A 20,801-nucleotide genomic window follows, 5' to 3' on the forward strand; every position below is an offset into this window, starting at 1 on the left:
TTGCAAATTGTTCTATCTAACCCTATGAAGAATTGGAATTGAATTTTGATGGAGATTGCATTGCAACTGTAGGTCACTTTGGGAAAATGGCCATTTTTACTATCTTCATAATGCCAACCCATGAGAATGGGAGATCTTTCCATTTTCTGAGATCTTCTTCGATTTCTTTCTTCATATCATGAAGTTCTTGTCACACAGATCTTTCACTTGTTAGATAAAAGTCACACTGAGGTATTTTTATATGATTTGGGACTGTTATGAAAGGTGTCATTTCCCTAATTTCTTTCTCAGCTTGTTTATCTTTTGTGTAGAGCAAGGCTACTGATTTGTTTGAATTAATTTTATACGCAACCACTTTGCTGAATTTGTTTATCAGGCTTAGGAGTTCTCTGTTGTAACTTTTGGGGTGTCCCATGTATACTACCCTATCCTCTGCAACAGTGATATTTTGGCTTCTTCCTTTCCAATCTGTATCCTTTTGACCTCCCTTTGTTGTCTGAGTTCTGGCTAATGCTGGGGACAACAGACAATGGAGACATCTCAGTAGCCCGCAGTAGCTTTTTGTAAAAACTGGTTGTTTCCATTTCTCCAAACCTTAGCCCTAGACAACGGCTGTATAGATTTCATTTGTGTGTGACTGCCTATCAGTTTTCCTTGGTGTGCACAATTATTGTATTATATTGACTTTCCTACTTCTTTCTCCTTCTGCTCTGGTGAATTCTGTGAAACTAGATGTTCCTTGATGTTATGATTCTTAGACAATTGGAAATTGATGCATAGGGGCACAGCACAGCACAGCCCTAGTGGCCCAGGTGGATACTGTGTATTCTCATCTTGGAAAAAATGTTATAACTGCAGAATTGTTGTTCTAGATTAGGGTTTGACCTCCAAAGACAGCTTGAAGAAAATAAGAGAAAATGAATTAGAGCCAACATTGGGACCCCAAGAAAGGAAAAAGTTATTGAAGTTAGGAAGTAAGTTTTACATAATATTATAGACTGGTTAAGGAAGTATAGAATATATAAAATAATATACAAGTAAACCAAGTCTAACTACTGGAACCCTTATGAGAGTCATTGTGTGCAAGGAGCAGAACGCTAGTGGAATTAGTGTGCTAAGGGTTACCTTGATTCTTTCTGGCCACTGCCTGGCAGTTTTGCCTATGTCATTTATCATTAGAGTGTCACAGGAAAATTCAATTAGCTGATCTCGGAGCTTTGGACTCTGAAGTATAAAAGTAAAGAATTAAAGTTTAAATAATGATAAGTTTACAATTATTATTTGGTCTCTGAAGTATAAAAGTAAAGAGTTAAAATTTAAATAATGATAAGTTTACAATTATTATTATTATATTGGCCACAGGCCTGGGTATAGGGCAAGCCTGAAACTTTGGGGAACAGTTGTAATTCTTAGTTCTTGGTGAGATGTAGTCATTCTTTGCATTTGATTTGGCAATGATTACACAATGTCTTTTTTCTACCTGTTTTTGGATTATTAATAAAGGACTGGGGCAAGAGAAAGGCTACAGAACATGTGAAGAGTAAATGAGAGAGAACATGAGCGAGTGAATGAGAGAGTAAATGACAGAGCAAATGTTAGAACAAATGTGAGAGCGAATGAGAGAGCATGAGAAGAGCATGTGAAGAGTGAGTGGAGAGAGAATGTGAAGAGTGAATGAGGGAGCTAATGAGAGAGCGAGTCTGAGAACAAATGTGAGAGCCAGGGAGAGAGCATGAGGAGATTATGTGAGAATGAGTGAGGAGAGAATGTGAGGTGTGTATGAAGATTGTGTGTGTGAGTGACAGGAGAGTGCATGTGGTGTGTGTGAGATATGTATGAGGTGTGTATGAAGAGTGTGTGTGTGCGTGACAGGAGAGTGCATGTGGTGTGTGTGAGATATGTATGAGGTGTTTATGAAGACTGTGTGTGTGAGTGACAGGAGAGTGCATGTGGTGTGTGTGAGATATGTGTGAGCTGTGTATGAAGAGTGTGTGGGTGCGTGAAAGATAATGAACAGACGTGTGCATGATTGTGGGAGTTTGAGAAAAGAAAACTGCAATAAAAAAGGCAGAGTGCACAAAAGAATGCAGAGTGTGTGCAGCCTCAAGCTGAGAGAGAGAGAAAGAGAGAGAGAGACAGAGAGAGAGAGAGAGAGAGAGAGAGAGAGAGAGAGAGAGAGAGAGAGAATAACTTTAAGCCTTGAAGTTGCCTGTCAGTTTGTACCCAAAGAGTAGTCTGTGGATATGTATTATGTGCCTTCCAGATATTCCTGCTTCCAGGTGAGAACTCTGATACTGTGAGAGGGCCAGGAAAGTCTGACAGAATGGCTGCAACCCTGAGGGCAGAGGACAAAATATTTGGCCTAGACCTCCTAATTTATCTTTTCACCTGAAGCCTTATTATTAAATTTTCTTACTGGAATAGGACTACGATCCTGGTGAGGGTCTTCTCTCTTGGATACTTAATCATTTCTTCGTTGTCACAGACTGTTTGAGCTTACTCCAGTCACTGGGAGTTATTCACACCTTCAAATTTGCTGAAATTTTCAGATTTCTACCATTTGTGGCAAACTGAGTGACAAAAGCAATGAATGTTGAGTACTTCCCTGGGGTCCAGTGCATATGGAGCTACGGGTGTATGGATATGGTAAGTCCCTATGAGTTATTCTAAGAAAGTAGGACTGTGCTCTTAGGACCCCTGCGTGACCTCACTTAACTTTGCCAGCTTTGTGGGCTTCTACACTGCTTGTCTGAGAAAAACTGAAAACTAATGAAGTAGATGTGTAGCCTCCCATTACCTTTGTCATTGTTAGGATATTAGTAGGAGAGGTTTGATTGAAATATACTCTCAAAAATATTAACAAAACCACTACCTCTTGTGTACCATCTGGATGAAGTACCAAGTTCACAGACAGTTGTTCACAAACTTCTCAAAGCCAGGAAAATGGAGCATGAAGAAAGCCAAGTCCAAGGCATGCAAAACCAGCATCCTCAACAATGCCCCAGGAAAGGCTTTGGTAAAAGACAGGAGGTACTCAAACAGTTGGCCCTCATACACTCAGAGAAGACTGTGCCAGGAGAATTGGGGAAGGATTGTGGGAGAGAGTAATTAAGTATCAGGAGTCAGTGAGCAGAACGTAAAGTGAAAAAGAAAAAATATATAAATAGCAATAAAATAAAGGTCTTTAACAAAATGGGACACAATGTATTGCTGAACTAAATCTACTGTGTTTACACTTGCACATGCTTTATATCTAGAGAGACTAGATGTGATAAAGTAGGATGCCCTTGTCGTTTACATATATGATGTACACTGCAAAGATAAATGAAGTGGATAACATGCAGATCACAGATCCATTGTTCCCTCGCATCTATGTGACTCTGCTTCCCTTTTCAAAACTGTGGAAGCCTCTGCTCATCCAGGTCTCAGGGCTCAACCAAAATGCAGTCCCCTATGATCTCTGGCCAAGTGCTCTTGTGTTCCCAACAGAACTCTGCCTCAGGCTGCAGAGGCACTGAAGGGCCAGCCTTCACTTTCAAGGTGCAACCACTCTTTCAGTCTTTCCAGACTCTCTGTTACTCAACTGAAGGTTTCAGCAGAGGCCTCTCATCTCAATAACAAAAGCTTACCTAATCCAAAACATTGGGAAGCCATCCTATACTCCTGATTGCCTGCTTACCTGAGACCAAACAACATAGCTCTCTTCTTTATGCCTGTTTCCCTGATTTGAAAGTAAATATTGTGTTCATCTGTGGCATTGGTGGTAAGAATAAAATCCTTAACATTAATAAGAGGACCATGCAGAGCATGGCTTTACATTCTATATACAAATTGAATGGCTAAAGGGAATTACCAAAGAAAACAATAAGAATCCTAACAACAATTACAGAAATTATGAAATGAAATAAAACAAAAACAAAAGCAAAAACAAAAATACCTTGTGGGTGCTGGTATTAAAGGCATGTATTAACTCTGACCAGCTTTTAGGTATTTCCAATAAAAAGCAAACAAACAAACAAACAAACAGCCTTGTTACAGTTGCAGCACGTGCAGGAGAGAAAGCTGGGAGATATCCTGTGCTGCTGTCCACATTCTGTGATTCTGTAGCAACAACTTCCTTAGGAATAGGAACCTGTATGCAGTGGAATCCCTTGCTGGCCCTGTCATCTCAAAAATGGGGGCTTCTCTAATCCAAAACCTTAGAATCCAGTTTACTTCAGGCCAGGAATGAAGTCAGCCATCATTAGGGAAAGAGCAAGGGAAAAATTACATAGGAAAAAATATGTGCCTTAATCAGAAAAGATCCTCAACTTCTAAGGCCTCCACAATCTCCACCCCTCTCTTCTGAGCTGTGCATAGAGATGTTGTATAACTCCAGATGGTAGGAAAAGGCAGAGTTCTTCCCAGAAAAGTCATACATGATTTTCACCCTGATATCTGTGAGGTGAGGTGGCATCGTATCACAGAGTCAGCTCACCCGGGATAAGAACACAGAAGCCACACATGACAATGCCAATGGACTCCCTCCTGAACTTATGGACCCATTAAAATTGAGGTTTAGCCTAATCTTAGGCCATTCCACTCCCTGCCCATCCACCTGATTTTTATGTTTGCTATGAGTAAAAGATCAGAGTGGAGCCCCAAATATCCTCATGATAGGACTTGGAAATTCAGGAAGAATGATAATGGAGAAGGGATGGCTATGTGGTTAAAATGTGGTAACTGGGTTCTGACCAGGAACCTCGTCCTTAGCCAATGAAGACTTTAAGGCCGGGCCTCCTGCTTGTTCCAGTGCAGGCTAAGACTTCAGGGTCAGGCCAGCTCCTGCGCCCCACACAGGGCTGCCTGCATACCCTTGTGACTGCATTAGATCCAGAGTGCTCTCCGCCCCATCCTCTTCTCTCCTCTTTGTCACAGCCATAGTCCCCAAGAGCACTTGTCAAACACCTTTATACATCTATGTCAATCTCAAAGTCAGATTCCCAGAGAATCAATCCCCATAGCTGACCATAAATGAGTATTCTTTGTGTGTGTGTATATAATGTTGTAGAACACAGAATAGGGATTCTTGGTGACAGCTTCGTGGACATGTGTCTTTGCACTGGGATCTTTCCACATGACTTAGATATCCTGGCCATGAGGTCATTACCAGTCACCTTGCCATTTCAGTTTCGTTTTTCTTTTGGATGCTATCGCTGTTTGATGTAAGATCCAAGGCTGAACTTCCATACTGGGCTATGGTTTCAGACTTGCTTTACAGCCATATGGCCCTCGGGTTGTTTCCTTTTGATCCTAGAGGTTGATTAATATTTCCAGCAAGGCTTCCAGTACTTGATAGGTACATGCTGTCAGAGCAGAGTTATACAGAATTCATATGCTGGCCTTCCTCTGATGGTGCTTACCTTTGCCAATTCCTTAAAAGGGCAGCGCTTTGAAAAAAAAACCCTGCAGGGAAAGAAATCATATATGTGGGTCTACCCCTGGCTCCTTGAGAAATGGAAGAGGAATATGGTCTTGACTTACTGGAAGTCTTATCCCAAGTCTAGGGAAGGGGACTCCAGAGAGCGCTAAGCCTTCTCCTCATCTGTCATAGTCTGTATAGCCTGTGGCTTTCATGTGGTCAGTGTGATGACCTTAAAATGTTCTAGGTATTTCTGCCATGTTCTGTCTCTATACCTAGACATGACCTCAGGTGTACAGTCACATTGGAAACATAAAAAGCCTTGCATCTGAATTGTGAAATTCAATGTGTGTTATATTTAAAATACCACAATAATTGAGTGGCCATTGCTACAGTAAATATTATTAGGGGGTTTCTACCCCACCGTAGATCATTTGGTTCCCAAATAAAAGACACAAAACTTTTAGATTTAGAATAAGGCTTAAAGTACTAGAGCTGGGCAGACATCAACCCTCTGTGCTATTTTTTCTGCTTCCCTGTCCATAACCCCGAGGTATTGCTTGCCATGCTCTGCCTGGGCCACGCCTGTTCTGACAGGCTGCCCCTCATGGTAATACACTCACGATCCACCTACCCTATGGGGTGGTGTCTCCTTCCTTCTCCTCCATGTCTTTTCCCTCTCCTTGTGGACCCTGCCTGAGCCCCCAGACCCAGGGAAACTTTGCTCTGTCCCCTCTCTTCTTCCAAGCCCATGTTGTAGGGATTTTATTAACCAATCAGGGATAACTTAGGAGGCAAAAAAGAAAGAAAGAAAGAAAGAAAGAAAGAAAGAAAGAAAGAAAGAAAGAAAGAAAGAAAGAAAATCTGGTATACATGAGGATCTCCTTGTCTTGGAGCAACCAGACCTTAGGGTACAGAATTTACCATTTGAATATACAGCAGCAGCAGACACATTATAGGCCGATCTACTTTGTAGTTGGACTCAAAGCTTGGCTCTCACACCCATTGGATGTTCAACCGTGGAGAAGTTATTTTACCTTTGTGTGACGCAATTCCCTTATCTGCACAGTGATGATGATAACGAGTGTTAATTCACAGAGTTGTCTTGGGGACTGACGTGTTAATATATCTAGTATTTAAACATTAAACACCATCTACTTTGCATAATTAATAAAAGTCTGTGGAAAGAGCAAAGTCATAAAGCCAGAAGAACATTTGATTTGGAAATGGGGCCATACAACTACCTCTAATAACAAATTGAGAATCAGGGAATGGTGGAAGACTAAGGCCAGAGATTTGGGAAATCAAGGCCAGCCTGGGCTGTGTAATAAGATCCTATCTCAAAATATCAAGAAAAGTCAGGTTCATAGTAATAATAAATCAAGAAATAGCCATTGTAAAGAATTTACAAAAAGCAAAGCAGTGGAGCAGAGTGGACGCTGTGTGTCAAGTCCCTCTGCTGTCCATCTCTGGGACCAAGTATGCATCAGATCAGTGACAGGAATGGGGTGCTGAGAGCCTGGAGCAAAGGGATGCTGGCTGCATGGCCACATTTGAACAGCGCTAAAGCAGGACTAAGTGGTAAGAAAAAAAGCCATATGCAAAACATGTAAATTTTAATGTCCTCCAGAAAGGCAAAACCACAATAATTTTACTGTTTGTCCAGCTGCTTGTGTCACCAAACTTCTAATATTGGTAAGGATGTGAAAAACTCTTGTGATGCAAACCAGTTGCCAATAAGAAGAGCAACCACTGTCCTGACCAAGGTGACCTGGATGCTGTCAAATAGGCCGAGGCAGCCTGGACAGCCATCAGAGTATGTTTAACACACAGATATCTGTCATTTCAAAAGGGGTAAAATGAAGCCTGACTTTTCCCCCCACTTTTTGCAAAACCAAGAACACTCCAGCATTGAGGCTTACAAATAAAAATATGCCAAGAAACTTCATAGAATATGCATTTCTCTTGTGTGTGCTCCTGAGTGTGTGTGTTTTGTTTGTGTTTTGTGTGTGTTTTGTGTGTGTGTATGTGTGAGTGTGTGTGTATGTGTGAGTGTGTGTGAGTGTGTGTTTTGTGTGCATGTGTGTATTTCTGTGTGTATGTGTGTGAATGTGTGTGTGTGTTTTGTGTGCATGTGTGTGTCTGTGTGTATGTGTGTGAGTGTGTGTGAGTGTGTGTGTTTTGTGTGCATGTTTGTGTGTGTGTGTGTGTATGTGTGTTTGTGTCTGTGTGCACAAATGCTTCAATTATCTGCTATGGTGAATACTATCCCCAACTCAATTATGAAGGTTAGTATTAAGCTGTGAGTAGTATGTGGAGAGTGGTCACAAAGAATAATTAGGAGTCCTCTTCTGTTAAGTTGTCTGAGACTTCCAAATGCTGCATGATGTGAGTGGGCCTCACATCTCAGCACACTAATTCTATTAAGTACAATTCCCGTGTGTTTTTCTTAAACAATTTTCTATGAAAACCTTTAATAATTTTTTCTCCCATTCATTTTTTGTGGAGGGGACAAGGGTCTTTGTTTTTTTTTTCCTTTTTTCTCTTTTTTTTCTTGCTTATTTTAGGTCCACAGGATTTTCTGTAGCCTTTGAGGAAGTCCTAGACTTAGGACACTGGATCTGTATAGTTTAGGGAATTAACCAGTTCACTGAGCACATTTTTTCTTTGTTTGGTTTCTGTTTTTCTTTTGAGATCTCACTGTGGGAGCAGAGGAAGTCCTGAGGAACTGCAGCCCTAAGAGGATGTGTGTTGTAAAAATGATATGACCATGCCATGGACCCAAAGCCATTTATCCATGGGGAAAAGGCAAAGGCCCCCATAACCCTTGAGGCTCAGAGACATGACAAAGCCTTCCCAGGATGGTGTTGATAGTGTGTGTAGATAAAGTCTACTCTACCTTTCTCCCTGGCCCCATCTGGATATTTACAGCCTGAAGACTGCCCCCTGCAGAGACTGCTCCTACTGAGATTAGCTAAATCTGCCCCTTGTCAGTTACATATGCATAGTCCTCCCCTCCTTGTTTATCTGCATGTAATGCCCACCTCCTTGCTGCCCCTTGCAACAGCCCTGCTTCCTGGCCAACTCTATATAATAAACATGCTGAGCTTCTGGGATGCTGCAGCCCATGGACCCAGACGTCCCCATGTATGTGTGTCCAATGTCATTCTTCATTTCCTCCTCACCCCTGGTCAGGCCCAAGTCCCTGGATCCACGCAAAGGACTTGGCAATCTCAGTCTGCTCCACTTTGAAGGAAGTGCTTTCTAAACTGAAATCTAAAGCACACAGTGGGTTCAGCTCCCTCTCAAGTGTCTTTGGTGAGGGTTGGGGTGGGTGTGAGACCAGTTGCATTCTGACTATTGCAGTAGAGTAAGGATTCACAGTTTGCTTTTGGTGAAGGTGAGCTCCCCAAGAGGCTATCATTGCCAACGTTTTCCCAAGTCACTTCTAGGAGGTCAACTGACTCCTAGGTGAGTCTTTGGTTACACTGCTTCAGTTTTCTGTGGCTACACTGTCCAAATGGCACCCACTGGTCACACATGGCTATTTGAGATGAACTGAACTTAGAACTAAAATCTGCCTCTTTAGTCACAGCAGGCAAACCAGGAGGCAAACAGCCAGCCAGAATCCATAGCCAGAAACACAGCAGATATAGAATATTTCTATCATCTAGAAATTTCTCCTGGACAGAAGTGGTCTAGGTTCTTGGTGTCTGGTTTTTCCTTCAGGGAGAATTACTTGCTGAACTAATATCCAACGGTTTATTTTTAAAGCAACTTTAACAAAATACGACTTACTCATCCCCAAATTAATCCAGTTTAAGTCTACAGTGCAATGGTTCCCCATAAATCTACCCGAGTTCGTCGCTAGACCATGGAACAAAAGAACGAGAGTGTATGCAGTTATGTAAAATGGTATGCAACAGTATTGTCCAGTGCATAATTATACTGCGCTACTTTTGAATTCTTCAAAATTCAGGCCTTTTATTGATAGTTGTACAAAAATACATTATCCTAGAGTTGAGAAAATATACAGTATTTCATCTGGGCTTTTTTTTTCATTGAGACTTTAATATTTTTGCATCTTTTGCTAGTATCGTTAGATTCTTTATAAGAGTTTTATTTTTTGGAGTTTTTTTTTCTTTTTGTTTTTTGTTTTGTTTTTTTTTTTTTTGTTTTTTGCCAATCTGGTCAGTATTTGATGCCATTTCAATGTTCTCAGGATTTTGATGAAAATAATACTACAATGATAAAGTGATACTCATTTTCTTGAGCCATTTACATATGTATATACACACATATATGGGAAGTTATATATACATATTTCTATGCTATACTGTGTAGAATACAATTCTATTATACGTCAACATATACATTTTGCTCAATATGATTTCTGTGAATGTTATCAGTCATGGGGAAATATTAAGAGCCTGAATAAACATGGACAATATTTGCAGAATGCACATAAAATTGAAGATGGTATATAAGAAAAATGTGAAGTATATCACTTACACTTTCATATCGAATGCACTTTAAAATTTTTAATAGATTAAAAAATTTAAATCATCTTTACCCAGTTCCTTGTTTTTTTTCGAAATGTGTATCCTGGATGATTTGAATTATATATGCTGTTTAAGATCCTTTTAACAACAGTGACCTAATGCCTTAAATGTGTTTCTGATATTTCCATTCACTTGATCACTATTCAATAATTGTACCATGTTGATAACCGTACTTTCTTTTTTATCACTTTAAGAATGTAACTTTCATGTGTGAGTATACACTTTTGATCCTAACACTTTGAAGGCATAAGCAGGTGGATCTGTTTTTTGAAGTCGACCTGGTCTATATAGGAAAACCCTATCTTAAAAAAAATCAATCAATAAATAAGCAAATAAATAAAAAGAATTTAAAACATTTCTAATTAATATGAACACAACCACATCTTTAATAACATTTGATTTTTATTGCTGATAATTCATATAATCAATTTACAAAATGTTACATAGTGTCATATGGGAACTCAATTTCATCGTAAAATAAACCTGCTTTTCTCTTTTCATTGCTTGCTCTTAGTTTCCATATTCATACACATATATAATTTATTCTGATTATTCTCTCCCCCACATCGTCCCATTCCCTCCCCTGTGACTTAAACATATACAGTCTTCTAAATTTAGGTTTCCGATGTCTGATTTCTCTTTTATTTATTATACATTCCTTTACTTTTCCATCTATAGTTTATGATATCTTAATAAGAAACCCATTCTGTCATTAGCACTCTCTGTGCTTGATAGGAGACATTCACATTCTTCAGTAGCTTGTCATCAGTGCAGGAAATGACATCAAGCTCTCTCTCTCTCTCTCTATCTCTGTCTCTCTGTCTCTGTCTCCCTCTCTGTCTCTCTGTCTCTCTGTCTCTTCTGTCTCTCTGTCTCTCTGTCTCTCTCTCCATCCCCTCCCCAATTGTTCTGTTTTCTAGTACAAGGACTCACACTTTAGTCTAGCCTTGAACTCAAGGCAATCCACCTACCTCAGCCTTGTGAGTGTTGGGATTGCAGGTATACACCATCTTGCCCAGTGAATTTTGTGACTCTCGTACATCCCTTTACTATTTCTGAGTTATTTTTAATATTGCTGTGACCCTTTTCTAGCTTCTAGATGTAGATACATTAACTGATTAGAAGGTTTTATTTTTAAAGATTTATTTATTTATGTACATCAACACTCTGTTTGCGAGTGTGCCTGCATCTCAGAAGAGAGATTCAGACAGAAGAGGGCATTGGATCCCACTACAGATAGTTGTAGGTCACCATGTGGTTGCTGGGAATTGAACTTGGGAGCAATGGAGAAGCAGCGCTCTTAACCACCAAGCCATCTCTCCAACCTGATAAAAAAGATTTTAAATTTCATTCTTTTCGTGTTTGTTTGCAATCTTTCTTCTTGACAACACTGTAATGGAATGTCCAAATGGTAATTAGTGGCGGTTGGTAGAAGGAGCCATGTGTGTGATGCTGCCATATGTGTGAGGGGCTGGCAACAGGGGGCAGAGCCAAGACCATGGCCCCGTGTCCTGAGGCTCGCCTGCTGGACATGGGCTCTGAAGCACCATCAGGATGCCTTCAGGTGAGGAAAGGTGGTGGTGGCTTGCGCCCTGCTGAGCCAGCCTAGGAGAGTGGCAACCACAATCACAATGTCCAAGCCTCCAGCCTGGGGCAGCGCGAAGCTCCGGAGGCAATGGCCTCGGGTAGGTCACAGTGGTCCCGGGGCCCCCAGAAGCCGCCCTGGGCCACTGCAGAGCCCTGAGGGGGGACTGACGGGCCTGGGCGGAGCCCGGAGCTCCACACCACACGCCTCGCCATGTCCCGCCTCCCGGTGTTGCCTGCACCGCGGAGTGGGCACACGTGTCCTTCCCACGCCGCCGCTCGACCGCGCCCAGGCCCGGCCTCAGGGCACGCGGAGCTCGTGGGTGAGCGCGGGGCCTGAGGGGGCGGGGCGCGTGCGTTATATTTAGCGCCATCAGCAGCGCGTGTGCCTGGGCGAGTTTTCCTTCCGCAGGTGCCTGCAGTCAGGGCGCCCCCGCCCAAGCTGACTCCTCTCTCTCCCTCTCCGACCCCGGCAGGGTCCAGAGGTGATTCTGCCTGCACGATGTCCTCCTTGCTGGAGGCGAGCTCTTCGCAGGAGCCACATCGTGAACAAAAAGAGAAAAGAAAAAAAGAAAAGAAAAAGCAGAAGAAGCGGCCAGGGAAGGGGGCGGTAAGGGCGTTGGGGGTCACCTCGGCCACGGGAGGGCGCGCTATGACAGCGGCGGGGTTTCCAACGGAGACTGAAGCCTTGCAGTGTCCAGGAAGAAGCCCAGGCAAGCCCTGCCAGGGGACCTCGAGGCGTGGTGCTCCTGCGGACCCCGAGCTGCTAGATAACACATACTCCTTGCTGATGTCATTTTGCGCCGAAAGTAACCGTGCACCTTTTGAATTGACCAATCATGTGTAACCTCGCAAATGCCCCTATATAAACCCCCGAGTTTGGAAGCTCGGGGTCGATTCCTCTGTCTCCTGTGTGAGATACGTGTCTACCCGGGATCCAGCTAAGACCCGGGATCTCCTTAACAAAAGCTACCTCTTGCTGTTACATCAAGAATGGCTACTCTTGATTTCTGGGGGCACCCCACCCCGCGATCAGAGCGAGAGACGCGGCTCCCCGTTTAGGGGTACGCTCTTTCAGTTTCAATTGTATGTTAAAGGATGGGGATCGTGGGAAAATATTTTCTTAAAACCTCAGGCAATGAATGTATTATTTAATAGATTTCTTCTGATCTACTTTGTAATTGGTTGCCCCTTGTAAGAGATTGTATTTAGAGGATGTAAAATACCCTCCTTCAATTACTCGGAAAAAGGGAACATAAACAGAAATTTCCTCTTTTTTAGCCTCCAAAGCTCTGAGAGATTACAGTTCTGCATAATTTAATTCTTTCCTGCCTGCTATGAGCAGACCTTCAGATCAGCAAGTTCCTTTGGAATGGTTTTGCTTGTTTTTGTTTATTTTTCATGGTGCTGATTAGAAAGCCACGAATTGTTTTGTGAATTTTAAATTTCAAGAGGTGACACCCAGAGTTTATGGTGTTTTCCTTCAAACACTGCAGTGTAGTTGCAGCATAAAAAAAATACTTCTTGTGACAAGAAGTGGAAAAAGAAAGTTGATGAGCTAAGAAAAGTAGAGCCTTGAGCCAGATCAACCATTTGGCTTCCTCAAATATGGAGCAAGCATGGAATGTGGCTTTTTCAGAATCGAGGGGGTTTTTAGGATTGGGCAGTGAATGCTGTCTGGGGCTAACCCGTCCCTTTTGTGGCTGACAACCCTTAGGAGAAGGTCAGAATGTGCCAACAGCACAGAGTGGGCACTGGTGGTGTTTGAACTCAGAAGTGCTCAGGAACTGTGAAAGTTTCTCTGTTATCATCCTGGAGCCATCTAGTGAAATAGACCACTGTGATGCTGTGTAAGAGGCCATTGTGAGGGCTGGAGAGATGGCTCAGTGGGTAAGAGCACCAAGTGTTCTTCCAGAGGTCCTGAGTTCAAATGCCAGCAACCACATGGTGGCTCACAACCATCTGTAAGGAGTACTGATGCCCTCTTCTGGTGTGTCTGAAGACAGCTGCGTGGTCTCACATATAAATAAATAAATCTTACAAAAGATTCTCATCTACTGCAGTTTCTGTGTGGACGGGGCTTAAAGATCAAGTACATTGCCTGTCTTTAAAGATCAAGTGTATCACCTAACTTTCAAACCAAGAAATATAGTGTCTTTTTTGCTGCTTCTGTACCTTTTAGTGATGTATCTTTTCTCCTATTACGTCGTTTGTTTCCATGATAGTTGTTTTCAAGTGTCTATGATTATCAATCCTATTTGCAGAGCTATTCAATATTTCTGTTTTCATTGGTTAAATATTTGTGGTGAATTTACATTGTTATATCAGTAAAATGCTATGTGAAAATTTTAGAGAATATACCGGTTTGGGTAATTGTAATAACCTTTCCCCTCAAGTGGTGTCCTGTTTACACATTAAAAAGACTGGAATGTATTACCATCCATAGCAGGATTGATAGGGAAGCACAATGGACAGCGACAGTGTTGTTCCCTTTGACAGTTGTGGGAGCCAAGAAAGAAGTGTGAGTTGCCTCTTTGTGACTTATAAAATCGAGACTGAGTATCATTACTGTAGAAGCCCATGGAAAAAATGATGAAGTTTTCAGAAATCACCAGTTAAAGAAATGGTGATATTGCTTATATTGAATTCTGAGTTTCAAAGTTATGTTTCATTTCTCTTTATTCCATAATGAAGCTTTTTATTAATTTTTTTATTCACCATTACACCCTTAGATGCACAGGGCTAGGATTGTAGTAGGTGCTCAATAAATCTCTGACCATCGGGGCAGAGGAATGATAAGAAAGGATGTATTTTCTGTAAGTTCTGTTACTTTCGGGAACAGGTGGTTTTCGGCTTACCAGTCATAGCTTGGTATCTTGTCCCACATACGACAACTTGACAGAATCCCCTTTCTGGCCATTATGTTCAACTTATTTTTCTCTTTTTTTTTTTTTTTTGGTTCTTTTTTTCGGAGCTGGGGACCGAACCCAGGGCCTTGCGCTTCCTAGGCAAGCACTCTACCACTGAGCTAAATCCCCAACCCCAACTTATTTTTCTCTTAATCATTCTTGAAAATCATGGAAGTAGTGTGGAAACTTGATTGTACCTGCAGTATAGCAAAAGAGGCCAGTCTAGATAGGTAAGCAGTTAAGTTTCTCCATGAGGTGATGTCTTAAAACATCTAGACTTTAGGAATTTAGTGTTGTGTTTTCTAAAGATACATCGTACAGCATACAGATAACATCATAATAGAATAAAGGAGTCTTTTGATTTAGCCCCAAATTCCATAAAGCAATGACTACTGCACAGTTCTCTTGGCCATATGAATAGCGGAAATTATATTTCACTTTTTTAAAGAAATAATGAAAGTACTTAATCTTAAGCAAAGCCCATGGGAAAAGTTTGCTGTGGTGTTTCTCTTTGGTTTCTTGTGCTCTTTCTAGAGGACGACTTTAAGAAGTCAGGGCGGACAGGTGGTCAGCGTGGTCAGGCAGTCATGAGCAGATGGTTAAGCAATGTGCTAGGGCCCCATAGGCCAGTGAGCCAGGCTGAAGAGCAGAGGCTAGCCAGTGAGCCTGACTGAAGAGCAGAGGCTAGCCAGTGAGCCTGACTGAAGAGCAGAGGCTAGCCAGTGATCCAGGCTGAAGAGCAGAGGCTAGCCAGTGAACCTGACTGAAGAGCAGAAGCTAGCCAGTGAGCCTGACTGAAGAGCAGAGGCTAGCCAGTGAGCCTGACTGAAGAGCACAGGCTAGCCAGTGAGCCAGGCTGAAGGCTGAAGAGCAGTGATTTTAACCTTTATTTCTAAGTTCTTCAGTTTTCCTAAAAGACAAAAGTTTGCCTCCATAAAGTATGGCTTAAAAAGTTCTCCTTGCTCTCTTCTTCTTATCTCCTTTCCTCTTGCTCTTATGACACAATAATTTCCTTACTCTCAATGCCTTACTCTCAACGCTATGCCTTTACTTTACTCAAGTTCTTCTTGAGTTCTGTTCTCTTCAGCTCAGTTCTGTCTTAAAAGCTTCTCTCTCTTTGTCCTCAGCATTTGTATATCTTTCTGAACACAGCATCACATGGTGAAAAGTTCACCACAAGTTTGCACAGGTATTCAAATCATAAGTTGGATAATCAGTTTACGACAGAGAATGTTTACATGCACATCCATCAAGAGTAATCATCAGGATAAACCATCATCATCTGTCACTGGCTCTGCACGTTCATGGAGAGTTAAAAGCTGTAATTTTTATGAGAAAAGAATAAGGAACATTACCTATAGGCAAATCCAGTCAATTATGTTAAGTCCTTGTACCTATAGTAAATCATTAGTTCTCTTTTTATGAACTTTGGTTAATTGGTTTACACCCTCTTAGGATGGGCTCTAACTTGTAGATCCTGCTTGGTATTACAGAAGCAATTCACTCATAACACTTTAAGAATGGCAGAGTTCTCAATGCAATTTTGATTATGAGAGAAAACATAATAGCAGTCGTATTATAAAAGCTTAAAATTACTAATCTAATTTTAGGAATTCTTATAGAACCATCCTTAGGAATTAAGAAATCATCTATTTGTCTACAGATCATCACTCCAAGACAATACATCTTCGTTGCTCTGTGGTGATCTGCTCAAAAGAGTGGGGTAAAGAGCATGACAAATACAGAGGCAGATGCTTGCAGCCAACAATTCAGCTGAGATCAGGGTCCCCAATGGAGAAGTAAGAGAAAGAATTGAGGGAGCTGAAGGGCTGTACAGCCCCATAAGAACAACAGTAAGAAACAACCAGAGCTCCCAGAGCTGAAATCACCATCCAAAGAGTACACATGGACAGACCCATGGCTACAGCTGCATATGTAGAAGAGGATGGCCTTCTTGGGTACAAATGGGAGGAGAAGCCCTTAGTCTTGTCAAGGCTTGATGGCCCAGCGTAGGGGAAAACAGAACAGGGAGGCAGGTAGGCCTCGGTGTTTGGGTGGGTGTGGTAACACCCTCATAGTAGAAGGGGGAGGCATGTTATAAGGGGTTTTGTGGATGGGATACCAGGAAAAGGGATAACATTTGAAATGTAACAAAAGCCCTCTCTGGGGGATGGACAGCGGCTAAGGTGCTCTGAGCCCCTACTTCCCTGCTGCCTCCCTTTGATCACGACTCTGGTGCCAGATGTCAGCCTGGGACACTCCATGGGCTGCTGCTGGCACTGGTCTTGGCGTTCAGGGCCAAAAGCATGATGAGCAAGGAGCACTTCGTTTGTCCCGATTCAGAGCAGGGCTAGTGGCCACCAGAGAACAAGCACAGCTTCCTGTACAATCATGAGGTCTTCCTGGGCAAGGAGGACTCCAAGACATTTGATAGCTAATCCTGGACGAGAGCAGGAGAGGCTGGGGAAAATTGTTGATCCAATTGACAGTGATGGAGGCGGCCTTGTGACTTCTGAAGACCTGAAAGTTTGGGTCAAACAGGTACAGAAAAGATACATCTACCAAAATCTGGCTAAACTCTGGAAGGATTATGATAGGGACATAGATGAAAAATCTCCTGGGAAGAATACAAGCAGGCTACCTATGGCTACTACCTGGGAAACCTTGCTGAATTCCAAGATAGCTCTGATCATCACAACTTTAAAAAGTTGCCTCCACGAGATGAGAGGAGGTTTAAGGCCTTGACGGTGACCTGACAGCTACTCAGGACAGGTCCATTGCTTTTCTGCACTAAGAGGATTTAGAACATATGAAGGAGATTGTAGTTCTGGAAACGCTGGAGAATATCGACAAGAACGGGGATGGTTTTGTGGACCAGGATGAGTACATTGTGGACATCTTTTTCAAAACAACCCTGAGATTTCACCTCACACCAGTGAGAATGGCTAAGATCAAAAACTCAGGTGACAGCAGATGCTGGCGAGGATGTGGAGAAAGAGGTACACTCCTCCATTGTTGGTGGGATTGCAGACTGGTAAAACCATTCTGGAAATCAGTCTGGAGGTTCCTCAGAAAATTGGACATTGAACTGCCTGGGGATCCAGCTATACCTCTCTTGGGCATATACCCAAAAGATGCCCCAACATATAAATAAGACACGTGCTCCACTATGTTCATCGCAGCCTTATTTATAATAGCCAGAAGCTGGAAAGAACCCAGATGCCCTTCAACAGAGGAATGGATACAGAAAATGTGGTACATCTATACAATGGAATATTACTCAGCTATCAAAAACAACGGCTTTATGAAATTCGTAGGCAAATGGTTGGAACTGGAAAATATCATCCTGAGTGAGCTAACCCTATCACAGAAAGACATACATGGTATGCACTCACTGATAAGTGGCTATTAGCCCAAATGCTTGAATTACCCTAGATGCCTAGAACAAATGAAACTCAAGACGGATGATCAAAATGTGAATGCTTCACTCCTTCTCTAAAAGGGGAACAAGAATACCCTTGGCAGGGAAGAGAGAGGCAAAGATTAAAACAGAGACTGAAGGAACTCCCATTCAGAGCCTGCCCCACATGTGGTCCATACATATACAGCCACCCAATTATACAAGATGGATGAAGCAAAGAAGTGCAGACTGACAGGAGCCGGATGTAGATCGCTCCTGAGAGACACAGCCAGAATACAGCATATACAGAGGCGAATGCCAGCAGCAAACCACTGAACTGAGAATAGGTCCCCCGTTGAAGGAATCAGAGAAAGAACTGGAAGAGCTTGAAGGGGCTCGAGACCCCATATGTACAACAATGCCAAGCAACCAGAGCTTCCAGGGACTAAGCCACTACCTAAAGACTATACATGGACTGACCCTGGACTCTGACCTCATAGGTAGCAATGAATATCCTAGTAAGAGCACCAGTGGAAGGGGAAGCCCTGGGTCCTGCTAAGACTGAACCCCCAGTGAACTAGACTGTTGGGGGGAGGGCGGCAATGGGGGGAGGGTTGGGAGGGGAACACCCATAAGGCAGGGGAGGGGGAGGGGGATGTTTGCCCGGAAAACAAAGAATTATTATTAAGTATTAAATAAATTTAAAAAAAACTGAAAACAACAAAAAAATGTAAGTTAAAATTATCCAATAAAAAGATTCAAAGCCAAAAAAAAAAAAAAAAGGTGAAATGAGAGGAGGTTTAAGGCCTTGACGGTGACCTGACAGCTACTCAAGACTGGTTCATTGCTTTTCTACACTAAGAGGATTTAAAGCATATGAAGGAGATTGTAGTTCTGGAAACCCTGGAGGATATCGACAAGAACGGGGATGGTTTTGTGGACCAGGATGAGTACATTTTGGACATCTTTTTCCCATGTGGACAATTCCCCTATGACAGACTGGGTTTTGTCTGGGGAGCAGTTCAATGATTTCCTAGATCTGAACAAGGATGGGAAACTGGATTAGGATGAGATTCACCATTGGATCCTCCCTCAGGACTATGACCATGCACAGGCTGAGGCCTGGCATCTGGTATATGAGTCAGACAAAAGCAAGGATGAGATGCTAACCAAGGAGGAGATTCTAGACAACTGGACCATGTTTATGGGAAGCCAAGCCACCAATTATGCGGAAGATCTTACCAAAAATCATGATGAACTTTGAAAGACATTCATCTTCGTGTGGCCAATGGTCACAGGCTTCCTGCGGATGTTCTGGGTTATTGCTATATTTGTAAAGTATATAGCAGTTGTGTCCCTAAACAATGAGAAACCTTTCTAAAGCTCAAAAAAAAATCATATATTGCACCACAAACAATAATAGTTGGAGATTTAAACACACCACTTTCATCAATGGACAGATCAAGGGAACAGAAATTAAACAGAGACATAGAAAGACTAACAGAAGTTATGAAACAAATGGATTTAACTTATATTTATAGAACATTCCATACTAAAACGAAAGGATATACCTTCTTCTCAGCATCTCATGGAACCTATTCAAACATTGACCATATAATCGGTCACAAAACAAGCCTCAACAGGTACAGGAAGATAGATGTAATCCCATGCATTTATCAAAAAACCACAGACTAAGGCTGCTGATCAATAACAACAAATAGAACAGAAAGCCCACATATACATGGAAGTTGAAGTCAATAACAACTTGTTCATTGGAGACATAAGAAAGAAATTAAAGACTTCTTAGAACTTAATGAAAGTGAAGATACAACATACTCAAACTTATGGGACACAATAAAAGCAGTGCAAAGAGGAAAACTCACAGCTCTGAGTGCCTGCAAAAAGAAACAGGAGAGAGCATCTGTCATCAGCTTGACGGCACACCTAAAAGCACTAGAAAAAAAATTAAATAAACCCTAGAGGAGTAGAAGGCAGGAAATAATCAAACTCAGGGCTGAAATCAAACAAGAAGAAACAAAACTGAGTATCAAAAGTATCAGCAAACCCAGGAACTGGTTCTTTGAGAAAATCAACAAGATAAATAAACACTTAGCCATACTAACCAGAGGTCACGGAGAGTGTATCCAAATTAATAAAATCAGAAATAAAAGGGAGACATACAACAAAATCTGAAGAAATTAAAAAGATCATCAGATCCTACTACAAAAACATATATTCAACAAAACTGGAAAATGTGAAGGAAATGGACAATTTTCTATACAGATACCAGGTACCACAGTTAAATCAGGAACAAATAAACCATCTAAACAACCCCATAACTCCTAAAGAAATAGAAACTGCTATTAAACATCTCCCATCCAAAAAGAGCCCAGGACCAGATGGATTTAGTGCAGAATTCTATCAGACCTTCATAGAAGAGTTCATACCAATACTGTCCAAAATACTCCGCAAAATACAAACAGACAGAGCACTACCAAATTCCTTCCATGAAGCCACAATTACTCTTATACCTAAACCACCCAAAGATACAACAAAGATAAAGAAAATCAGATCAGTTTGCTTTATGAATATTGATGCAAAAATGCTCAATAAAATTCTTGCAAATTGAATCCAAGAACACATCCAAATGATCATCCATCATGATCAAGTAGGCCTCATGGCAAGTATGCAGGGATGGTTTAATATACAGAAATCCATCAACGAAATTCACCATATAAACAAACTCAAAGGAAAAAAAACACATGATCATTTCATTAGATGCTGAGAAATCATTTGACAAAATTCATTACCCTTTCATTAATAAAGTCCTGGAAAGATCAGGAATTAAAGGCCCATATCTAAATATAGGAAAATGCAAAATACATCAAACCAGTAGCTAACATCAAACTAAACTGAGAAAATTGAAGGAATCCCACTAAACCAGG

At 41.7% G+C, this 20,801-nt stretch overlaps 1 protein-coding gene and 1 pseudogene across 2 annotated transcripts in view; both read left to right on the top strand.

The window, feature by feature from the left end:
* LOC134480541 (uncharacterized) overlaps positions 1 to 20,801 on the top strand; it is a 176,920-nt gene that overhangs the window by 29,925 nt on the left and 126,194 nt on the right. The gene's annotated exons all lie outside the window — the stretch shown is intronic.
* LOC148003599 (reticulocalbin-1-like) lies at positions 12,050 to 20,271 on the top strand (annotated as a pseudogene). The gene is made up of 4 exons (XR_015629924.1): positions 12,050 to 12,356; positions 14,991 to 15,116; positions 16,653 to 17,194; positions 18,655 to 20,271. The product of XR_015629924.1 is annotated as a reticulocalbin-1-like (transcript).

The sequence above is a fragment of the Rattus norvegicus genome, chromosome 9 (genome assembly GCF_021556685.1).
Source record: "Rattus norvegicus strain SHRSP/BbbUtx chromosome 9, alternate assembly SHRSP_T2T, whole genome shotgun sequence".
In the NCBI taxonomy this organism is placed as follows: Eukaryota; Metazoa; Chordata; class Mammalia; order Rodentia; family Muridae; genus Rattus; species Rattus norvegicus.